Source organism: Myodes glareolus, chromosome 12 (genome assembly GCF_982192425.1).
Source record: "Myodes glareolus chromosome 12, mMyoGla1.1, whole genome shotgun sequence".
Classification (NCBI taxonomy): domain Eukaryota; kingdom Metazoa; phylum Chordata; class Mammalia; order Rodentia; family Cricetidae; genus Myodes; species Myodes glareolus.
In genome coordinates, this window is record NC_142037.1 from 41,480,741 (window position 1) to 41,492,519 (window position 11,779).

The 11,779-nt window shown below is 47.0% G+C and overlaps 1 non-coding gene across 1 annotated transcript; it reads left to right on the forward strand.

The window, feature by feature from the left end:
• The first annotated feature begins 598 nt into the window (after positions 1-598).
• On the forward strand, positions 599-670 carry Trnae-uuc (transfer RNA glutamic acid (anticodon UUC)). The gene has a single exon. It is a non-coding gene; the product is annotated as a tRNA-Glu (tRNA).
• The last annotated feature ends 11,109 nt before the right edge of the window (positions 671-11,779 follow it).

Genomic DNA, 11,779 nt, shown 5'->3' on the forward strand with positions numbered 1-11,779 from the left:
CTGTTGGTTGCTGGGATCCCACGCTCTCCCGATCGTGGAACTTTGTCGTGTAAGGCGAACAGAGCCTTACGCGACGAAGTTTCTATTTCCGGTCTGTTCTGCGTCGGCCTCAGAAGCTTTAGAGGACCTCCCAAGTCCTCGGGGTCCAGGACCGGAGCCAGGAGGGACCCAAGGTCCGCAGAAAGAACTGCGCTGCGGATCATCCGCCTCTGTGCTGGGCCTCCGGCCCATTGAGAAAGGCCTGCGAAGGAAGGCGGACACCCGGCACACCGGGTTTCCCCGGTCCCAAAGAGGATCGGTGGCTGGGCACCGTGGCGACTGCCACAGCCCAGCCTTCCTGCCCCGCGTGGCTGCAGCGGGTTGGGTGTGGGTGTGCGGCCTGCTTGCCGGTTCTGGTCCCACGGAGACCAGCAGAATCAGGGAAGGACCCACCGCTCAGATGGGCCACAAAAGGCGGGGATTGGAGCACGGTCACAGTAGCAAAGTGGGTTAACGCATGCGCAAATCAGATTCACTCTCAGGGGCGGTATCTACAGACGATGGGAGGAGCAGAGCAAAGAGACTCAATTTGCCTGAGCTCTGCGACGTGTCTGTCGTCTCCCACATGGTCTAGCGGTTAGGATTCCTGGTTTTCACCCAGGCGGCCCGGGTTCGACTCCCGGTGTGGGAACGCCAATAACATTTTAGAACAAAGACTAAATTTACACTGACTGACCCAAGAAGAGAGTTTTTAGAGGAACTGCATTTCTGTCCCTTTCTATGAGCGGTCACGGCAGCAGAAGGAGGTTGAAGGGACACTTAGAATGACAAGGACCAGAGTGAAGGCAGTAAAGGGAGAGACTGGTAGCATCCGGTCAGGCAAAGGGACCCACTCACTGAAGACATCTGTGCTCTTACTTTGAAAGAAAAGATGCAACTTCAGTGTGTAATACTTTCTGAGGCTGCTTAAGCTTTCCTCCGAGGAGAGCAAGACTCCTGGACTTGCGATTCAAACGTCTCATTCCGCTGATGGTCAGAGGGGAGAGAGAAGAAAAACAGGTTTTCAGAAATATTCAGCGGCGAGGCGATACCAGCAACCGTAAAAGCACACTGTCTTCTCTGATATATTTAACACTGTCTGTTTGAAATTGAATGAATGAATGACTATGAGTGAGTGAGAAAGACCTTCCAGTATTCATGTTTGACTCGAATCAGAAATAGCAGTATTTTGATGCGGTCCGCGCTCAGAAGCCTCACACCCCTCCGCCCCAGCTCTTCACCCCTTTACCTGTCCTGACCTATGCAGCTAGGAAAACCCACAAGGGTTTGAGGTACCATTTCTCTCCACTGGGGCTGAATTCTTTGTAACTCGCAGTTTGTTCCCAGAAAACCAACAACACTGAAAAATGTCCATGAAAACACTTGACCTCCCTGTGGCTGTGAAATCCACTTCATCCAAAGTTCTTTCAGATCTTAAGGGAAACAAACGCCATCCTTCATGAGGACCAAAAGCAGAATATATGCCTATTAAAATTCCTGCCGGTGGGGTGGCTTATGCCCGCCACCCGAGAATTTGGGAGGCTAAGGGGACTGCCGCCATTTCTCAGTCACCCTGGGCTACATAGCGAGACCTTGTCTCAAAACACAACACAACAAAACACAACAAAATCTCTAACAGGGTTTTAGAGAAGAAGATGATCGATTAGCCAGTTTAGATTTGAACTAGATAGAGCAGAGCTGATTAGAAAATGCAGCTCCTGATCCCGAAGGGTGATGATGCACGCCTTTTAATCCCAGCACTCAGGAGGCAGAGACAGGCGGGTCTCTGATTTCTGAGTTTGAGGCCAGACCGGTCTACAAGAGCTAGTTCCAAGACAGGCTCCAAAGCTACAGAGAAATCCTGTCTCGGGGATGGGGGTGGGGTAGATTCTAACAATAGCAGGTGATATTTATTGAGCACCCAATGTGAATAATGTGATCTAGGATAATTTTGCACACTTAATGTTATTACTAGATAGCGTTATTTCTCTCAGGGCCCACATAGGAGATTTGGTAGCCCATTCATGATAGTACAGTGTTTAATAGAGGGACTTAGTGTGTGTACTATGGGAGCCAGAGGGAAACCCTGGGTGTAGTGTACTTTTTCAGCTTGCTCTGCCTGGTTTTTGTGGGTCTGGGGACTGAACTCAGAAACTTGCTGCTAGGAAAGCAAGCATATAACCTCAGCCCCAATAAATGAACTTTGTTTATTTACTTATTGTTTTTCGAGACAAGGTTTCTCAGTAGCTATGGAGCCTGTTCTGGAACTTGCTCTGTAGACCAGGCTGGCTTCACACTCACAAAGATCTGCCTGCCTCTGCCTCCCGAGTGTTGGGATTAAAGGTGTGCGCCACCAACGACCACTTGGCAATAAATGGACTTTTAAACGTTTCTCAGAGTTTTGAATAAACAAGCATGCCTGACACTGGTCATTATATGGATGGTAAGATGCTAGTCCATTCCATGGACGGCATTATGCCAATTGTGCTGAGTGAGTGGGAGGAAGTGCTTACTCTGGATTTATTTTTTTTTAAAACATAGATTTTTATTTATTTATTATGTATACATAATTCTGTCTGTGTGTATGCCTGAAAGCCAGAAGAGGGCACCAGACCTCATTACAGATGGTTGTGAGCCACCATATGGTTGCTGGGAATTGAACTCAGGACTTTTTTGGAAGAGCAGGCAATGCTCTTAACCACTGAGCCATCTCTCCAGCCCCTTACTCTGGATTTAGTGGTAAAGAATATTTCTGTCAGGGAATGAGATGTAAATCCAATCAAAATTCAAGGACCTCCTACCTCAGTAAACTCTCTGGGAGTCAGGTCGGTGAGGGATGACTTAGCAGATAAAGGAACTTGCTGCTAAGCCTGCTATGATGACCTGAGTTCCATTCCCAGGACCATGCCTAAAAGTATCTTCTGACCCCCATATCATATGCATGCCATGGTACATGCATGCTTGCACACACACACACACACAAATAAATGTGATAGAAAATGTCTGTGAGTCCTGTGATGTGGGGGCACACTGCTATATTTCTCTTAAAGAGCAGACTCAGCCATTGCACATGGCCCTTTCTACTTAAAAAGCTATTTATTTTGATGGGGACCCAGAACAGCAGGAACATTCTACAACAAATGACAGTGGCTTTGGTGGCCACGCTGTGTGCAGCTTTGGCAGGCCCTCACAGGTGAATCGCAGTGGACATCTTTGGAGCAGGGCCCTGCTGTCATCTGCAAACAAATATTTCTTCCTCTGAGAGACAGTTTCTGGCCTGCTGCAAGGTCTTAGAGGGGACTCAACACCCAACAACAGGTTACCAAGTTACCATGCAACCTTAGCCACCCATCGTGAACTGGGAATTATTTGGTCCACCAAGCTATAAAATTGGATGTGCACAGCAGTGATCCACCATTAAATCAAAGTGGTATACACGTGATATCAAAGTGGTATACACGTGATATCAAAGTGGGGTACACGTGATTGGCTTGAACGGCTCCTGAGGGCATGGGTAAGTTACATAAAGAGTTGGCCCAAATGCCTACAGTCCGTACTTGCGATATGTTGTCTTTTATCCCCAAGCAAGTTCTATGGCTTCATGTGGTGGCACCTAAGCCCAGTGGCTCAGGAAGAGGAGTCTGGGGCCTAGTTTACCGATGGTGCTGCACGCTAGCTGCCCGGGCTCCTTGTAGGGAAAGATAGTGGCACTACCATAGCCCCTTCCAGGGACATCCCTGAAGGATGGCGGTAAAGGGAAATTTCTGCAGCAGGCAGAACTCCAGGCAGTGTATAATGTGATACATTTTCTTCGAGGGAAACATGGCTTATTGTATATTAGTTTACAGGCCACAGTTAATGGGTTAATTGAATAGTCAGGGGCTTGGCAGGAGCGTAACTGGAAGATTAGTGAGAAAGATATTCTGAGAAGAGGTTGGTGGCTAGACCTCTCCAGACGGGCTAAGGGTCTCAAGATATTTGTGTGACATGTAGATGCCCATCAGAAGGTGGCCTCAGCCGAGGAGGACAATCAAGTAGACAGGACAGTCCGTTCTGTGCACAGCAGTCAATGATTTCTCCAGCCATTCCTGCCATTGGGCAATGGGCTCAGGACAAAGTGCCTGGGCTGGAGGTTATGGTTGGGCTCAGCAGCATGACCTTCCACTTGTGAAGGTTGATCTGGCTGTGGTTGCTGCTACGTGCCAAACTTGCCAGCAGCAGAGAGGAACATGGCGGGCGGCAGGCTGATTATATTAGATCCCTGTCGTCATGGGAAGGGCATCACTTTGTCCTTCAAGGAACCGATACGCATTCTGGTTGTGGATGTGTGGATGTATCACCTGCACACAATCCTTCTATCCAAATTACCATCCATGGACATGTATGACGCAAGGAGAAGGCAGCAAGGGTGGCTGACGGCAAGAACTTCCAGTCAGGAACTGTGTATTCTTTCTTTTTAAAACTTGTTTTCAGAATGTGGGTGAGTTCCATCCCTACAAAAACTGTTAGATCTGCTCATCCTAATCACCATTTCTTTTATGTAAAACACAATTTTGGACCCGTGTGCTGTGGGAAGTCCTTCTGTCTATGTGTTGCTTTTATTGGTCAATGAATAAAGAAACTGCTTTGGCCTATAGCAAGGCAGAACAGAACTAGGCAGGGAAAACTACACTGAATGCTGGGAGAAAGAAGGCGGAGTCAGGAGATGCCTTGTAGCCACCGCTGGGAACAGATGAGCTGGAACCTTGCTGGTAAGCCACAGCCATGTGGCGATATACAGATTAATAGAGATGGGTTAAATTAAGATGTAAGAGCTAGCCAATAAGAAGCTAGAAATACACTTAATAGGACAAGCAGTGATTTACTTAATACAGTTTCTGTGCTGTTATTTCAGGACTGAGCAGTAGCCTCCTACTACACCCATGGATTTAGTGGGGAAAACCTTCTCTGGATTCTTGTTATGTTTAAGGCATTCAGAGCACAGGTGACATTTCCCACTGTATTTAATAGAACAAAGGGGCTGCACTCTGTGGGAAGATGGCTACTTTTATTTATGGGTTTGTGTTTTGGCAGGAACTTTACCATAATTTTATTCGTCATCCTCAAACCAATCTTTGAATTCATTAACTTTTTGAACTAGAAATGCCTTTTGCGCTCTTTAATCAAAACTTACATTCAATTCATGATTGGTGTATTTTGGGATTTTATTCCTCTGATTCTCTAGTAGTAGTTTTGTTTTGGGGGCCCTTTCTTCCTCTTTCTTTCTTTCTTTCCTTCCTTCCTTCCTTCTTCCTTTTAATTTTTTAAACAGGGTTTCTCTGTGTAGCCCTGGCTGTTCTGTAACTCTCTCTGTAGACCAGGCTGGCCTCGAACTCATATCTTCCTGTCTCTGCCTCCTAAGTGCTGGGGTTAAAAGCTCACACCGCCATATCCATCTAGTGCTAGACTTTAGATTGTGTATTATTTTGTTCTTTGTTAGTGGAACAGAAGTAAGAATGTGGTTTATGCAGCTCACAATTTGGGGACTTGGAAATTTGAGGTGAAGTGACTTCCTTAAGCTGACCTTCTTGTTAGCTGAGTTCAAGAGAGATGTACTATACTACACCAAGAGATATGTGCTTCTCCTTGATCCTCTCTTCCTCTTTGAAACGTGATTAATAAAAACTCAGGGTCAGAAATTGGGGTTGAAGATCTGAAAAGCAAAACAGCCAGCCACTGGCTCTTACCTCCACCTCAGTCTAAAATGGCGATCCTGCCTCCCGAAATCTCAAAATGAAACTGTGTGTGAGAGCTGTCTCCTCCCATTTTATAATCCTCTCTAGGGCTGGGATTAAAGGTGTGCAGCCTGTCAAAAAGGCATGCACTGCCCAGTTTCTATGGCAACTAGTGTGGCAACTGGGATTACAGGTGTGTGTCATTATGACCACTGAGATTAAAGGTTATTTTGCCTGGTCTGTAAGGCTGACCAGTGGGGCTGTTTCACTCTCAGATCTTCTGGCAGTCTTTATTTACTAAAATGCAATTAAAATAGCACTATACCTCTTCATGTAAAATACCTGTCTTCAATAGTGGGCTATGCCTCTCCCATCTAAGTATTAACCAGGCCCAGCTCTGCTTGATTTTCAAGATCAGGTGAGCCCAGCGCCATTCAGGGGACTTTACTTTGATGATACTCTGTAACTGTAATTGCCACCCAAAGGTCCCACCTCTAATCAAGGTGGTTGCTTTAAGTTAACACATAACAGTGGGTACTGGATTGTATATGAGCCCAAGAGAGCATTATCAAAACACAGCAGACTCTAGCCACCAAATTTGACTTCCTACGTGTTTGAATACAACAGAAGATATATTTTAAAGTCATTTGAATTTTTCTTCCAGTCCATGTTCATGCTATAACTACATGAACAGGATAATGTTACTTTTGTTTGGATATTTAAATTTTATTTTTACTTTTCAAAACAATGTCTTATTAATTGAGAATTTTATACATGCATTCATTATATTTTGATCATGTTCGCCCTCTGCTTCTACCCTAAACCCCTCCCGGACCCACTCCCACGCCCTCACCCCTTCCCTACTTTGGTTCCTCTTTTTTTTTTTTTAAATTATATCCTACAGAGTCCAATTTGTGCTTTCCATATACTCAGTTGGCATGAGGACTTCTACTGGAGCATGACCAGCCAGCCTACCAGGGACCACGAATTTAAAGAAAACTTTCCCTTTCCCAGAAGCCATTGTCAGTAGCTCCTCAGCTAGGAGTGAGGACTCACGTTGCCTTCTGCCATCCATGCCGGAATGTGCACTGGCTCAATCGTGTACAGGTCTGGTGCAGGCAGTCACAGACAGGTCCTGAGGGTTTATGAGTGTGTGTCCCTGTCAAGTCCAGAAGACGCTGTTCGCCTCTGGTCCTCCCAGATCTCTGATTCTTATGATTTTTCCGTCCCCTCTTCTTGAATGTCCCCCGAATCTTGTGGGGGAGGGGCTGCAGTCCAGACAGATGTCCCTTCTGTGGTGGTATGCTCCACAGAAGCCTTCTGTACTTTATACAGTTGTGAGTTTCTGCACTGACCACTGTCCACCACGCAAAGATGCTTCTCTGATGAGGTCTGAGAGTTGAACTAATCTATAATGATACAGATAAGAATGCAGAGGGTGGCTAGACTCTATCTATGTTCACTTGGTAGAATAGTAGTAGCAGGTTTCTTCTGAAGACTCTGAGTTCCCCAGGCAAGTATTTTTGTTGTTGTTGTTGTTTAATTAATGAACTGAATTGGTTTGGAGCATTTGAGCTAACATATTTCTCAATACATTTGCTTTTGTGCACAGTCACACACTCTGAAGGATTTTGTCTTATACCCCTTCATATGTAGACTTCAGATTGCCCCATGTATGCTCCCTCAGAGTTGGAATGGTGCCTCACACAAGAATCCTAATTAATCCCAGCATTCACACTCTACACTAGCAAAGGAAAGGGAAGGTGGGTATCAAAATGAACTCCCTCACACTGAAAATCTGAGTAGGAAAAACACTGAACACCTGGAAAATCACTGGAACAAATAATAAAAAAAAATCAATTTACAAACACCTACAAGACCCCAGGACACTGGGTAATCACCCCCGTTACTTTATGAAAAAAATGAGTTATTGGATGAATCTAATTTCCTTCGTCACAGAGGGGACAGGCATGGTGGGTGCGGGGGAGTGGGCAAGGTTCCTACCCTGACTTACGAGAACCTGGAATTTTGTGTCTTGTTGTGCCTAAGAAAATGTAGGAAAGAACCCTCTCGTGTGGCGGGCAGGCAGCTCAGTGTGAAGCAATTGGGTAACTTAAACTTGATGTGCTCAAAAGTCACCTTTCCATCCTCACCTCAGTCTCTGTGGCCCATCTCCTGTTGTCCACGCTGTCTTCTGGATTCTTCTCTCATCCCTCTGCCCCTCAGTTTCCCTATCTCTAAAATGGAGACTCTAGTAGGACCCATGCCATGGGTTTTAAGGATCAAAAGAAACAATGTATGTAACGTGTTTCGCTTTGAAGATCAGCGAATGCAGGCACCCATCATCATCACCGTCATCATACTGACCTCTGACCTGTCACCACGTGGATGCTCCCATTGCTGCCACTTTGATGGCACCCACACGCCTATTCCCCTGGCAACTGTGCTTCTATTCTCGGCACGGCTGCAAGAGGTCAACACTGGCTTCCCTGTCTCCGTCTCTCCTTCTCCCTCCTTCCCCTGCTCAGGGACCTTCACATTCCTAAGGGCTTTGAATCTACCTCTATAGCCTAATTTCTACCTCTTCCCTCCTCGCACCTCCATGGTGGAGGGGAAAGAGGAACAGGGATTAAAGGAAGCCAGAGAATTATTACATAGTGGTGATTTAAAGGCACGTAAGAAAAATCTCTGAATTAAGAATGGATTTTATGGTGTGTGACCTTGGAAAAATAAGCTGGAGAGACAATTAGGCTGGAAAAGATGTACGTTTGTGTATTTTTAATGTTGGGGCGATTCGTTTACTGAGCCAGCATTTGTGGTGACTATATAACGTGCTGGTGCTGATCTAAGGTGATTCTGGAGTGGGGAGACTGCACGCATGAAAGTGGGAGAAACCCTGGGGCAGTCGTTGTGGGGACACTGTGGGTACAATGTCCAGGATGACATTCCCCGGACCCCACTGTTCTTGGCATCTGCCGACTGGCCTTCTGCTGGGGTTAGTGCAAGTCACTCTTTGGTGGGAAGATTTTGTTTGTTTGTTTGTTTGTTTTTAAACAGGGTTTCTCTGTGTAGTCCTGGCTGTCCTGGAACTCACTCTGTAGACAGACCATCTGCCTGAGATCTCTCTAGAGATCTGCCTGGACCCACCTCCTGAGTGCTGGGATTAAAGGCGTGCGCCACCACGCTGGGTTGCGAGGCTGTCACTTGAGCGGGACTCTGTCATTTCATCTTCAGAATTTGACACATTTGCTATCAAATCTTGCCCATGGACGAATCTAGATCCTGTGATCACTTCTGACAGCAACTGCAATTTTTCTTTTTGAGGTAGGACACACTGTGTAGCTCAGGCTGGCCTGAAAGTCCCTGTGTAGACCAGGCTGGACTTAGGCTCACAGAGATCTGCCTGCCTCTGCCTCCTGAACTGTGGGATTACAAGGGGGCGCTTTCGGGGAGGGACATCACACTCAGCACTAACTACAGTTTTAAGAGGATCCCAGAGTCACCTCCCAGTTTGATGATGCTTCAGAAGCTGTAATATGGTTATGGCTTATTGTAGGGAATGGATACCTATGTGAGTAGGTGTATGTACACCACATCACGTGTGTCGGGATCCGAGGACAACTTGCAGGAGTTGGTGCTCTTCTTCCCTATGTAGGCCCCAGGGATTGAACCCGGATCATCAGGCTTGGTGGCAAGCACCTTTACCCACTGAGCCATCTCACTGGCCCCTAGATTTCTTCCTAATGGACATGGGGGAGAGAGGACGGCTATTAGGGAAGCAAGTGCTCAGGACAGCAGCTCAACCGAGGCCTTAGACATGCTGACTCTGGCGTCTCCTCTATTCTCTGGACTTTCTAAGGGGAATCTCTCAAGAGGGGTGAGAAGGGGCTGGAAAGAACAGCATATTCCCCCCACCACCCCTTGAGGCTGTGTGCTTGGCTGCTTTAGTGACCCTCTGAGTCTTACAGGAGAGACAGTAGACCCCTGTGGGAACTTCTGTCCCCATCAGAGCTGCAGGTCTGTGTGGAGGATCACTTCCACGAGAGCAGTGGTTCTCAACCTTCGTAATGTTGTGACCCTTTAGTACAGTTCCCTCATGTTGTGGTGACCCCAAAGACAAAATTATTCTCGCAGCGTGCTGCTTCATAACTGTAGTTTTGCTGTTGTTATGAATTGTAGTTGAAAATATGCATTTTCCAATGGTCTTAGATGACGCCTCAAGGGTCGCAACCCACAGGTTGAGAGACGGCGCACTAGCCACTCAAAAGCAAGGTCAGAGTCGAACCGCTGCTGCAGTGGCAAATGCCAGCTTTTGTCAGAATTTTGCAGCATTGGGCAGCAGACCTGGGGACCCCGCCTTGTTCGCAGTGGGGTTAGCTGTGTTTGCTGGTTTTCCAGACGCATCCTTTCCAAGTGCATCATCCTTTGCTCCGACTCCCCTTGGGCTCATGCTCAGGGAGCCTACTTGCCGCTTTCATGTCTGGCCTCTCGATGCCTCTCCACTCGGTGCCGTTTCTCAGTTTGAGGCCTACTGAGGGGAGGTGGGAGCTTAGAACGAGGCAGGGGATTGTTCATGCATCGGATGGGTCCACTCAGTCCGAGGCAGGAGTAGCAAACCCGACAGGTATGAGAAGCAAGGGTAATTTTCCATTAATGTCCCGATTGAGGCTAATGGATTCACAGGAGGTACAGAGAGCAGCGTGGGGTGGGAGGTGCAGGGAGGGATAATCAGAATTTGGCAACAGCTGGGCGATGGGGTGTGAAGGGAAGGCATGATTGTTGACAACCCCAAAATGATAAGCATTCCCCAGAGACAGAAGTGGGGCAGGGAGGAGGGGATTTGTTCCCTCTGACACGTCTGAGCCGCTGCTGGGCTGTGTAAATCGAGCAATCGAGAGAAGAGGAAATACAGGCCGGCACCTGTGAAAGCAGACACCTACAAGCACCTAACTGCCAGGCTCTTAGGAAGCTGAGGGGTTTTCTGACTGAACAGTGATGGGATGGCTGTTTGTGGGGTGGGTGGTGGCGGGCAGAGGCCGTGGGCTCTGTGTGTGCTTTAGCAGGTGTGGAAGTTCAGACTCAGATCTGGCCTGCAGGGGCAGAAGCAGCCTCTTGTGTGTGGGGTCCTCTCAACCTGCAGTGGCAGACACCTTTGAGGGCCAAATGGACACACAGAGACGGGGTGACCTACGGTCCCATCACACCCACTATAGATTTGACCTTTATTGTGACGCCCTGCTGGGGCAGGAGAGTGTGAGGAAGGTGTGAGGTTTTGTAATTTGTGCGAAAAGTGTCACATGAGCCACCAGGGCCTCTGGGTTGCTTGTTAGTCTTTTAAAAATAAGCCTTCAGTAATAAAATCCGAAAATTTTCCAGTTCATTCTGAACTTGCTACGCTATATGAGAGACGCGAAAATGACCTAGGGATCATTTTGTAAGCTGCTGCTAACAGAGTCTTGTGTCTTTGTTTGTTGTGTCATTGTTTGATCTTCATTGAACATATCAGATGTGCAAGAGCCGTCCCCCACTTCTGGTTTTCATCTACTTCTAGAATTCTACCGCTGCTTCTGGAATCGACATCTTTGATACACCAAGTATCACGGGAGAAGATACAGATTTGCAGAGAAAGACTATTTTATCTTTCTAGTCCCTATGAAAAAATAGTCGACAGATGTGACCTAAGGAAGGAGACGTGTCCATTGGCTCCTGGATCAGGGCGTGTTTCATCGCTGTGGGAAAGCATGCATTCCCCAGTCAGGAAGAGAGCAAGAAGAAGACTCCTGAGCTCCCTGTCACCCCTTTAACCTGTAGAGCCTACAGAACACTACTGTCCACATGTAGAGTGGGTCTTTCCACCTCTATGACCCAGTCTAGAAATTCCCTCACAGACATGTCTAGAGGTTTGTCTCCTAGGTGATCCTAAAGCCCGCCAAGATGACAGTGCTAACCATAATAAGGGCCTTTCTTTCTCTATGCAGCATCATTTTAACTAAAAATATTTAGAAATGAAAAAATACTTAAAAATGATAATAGGACCTGTAACAGAA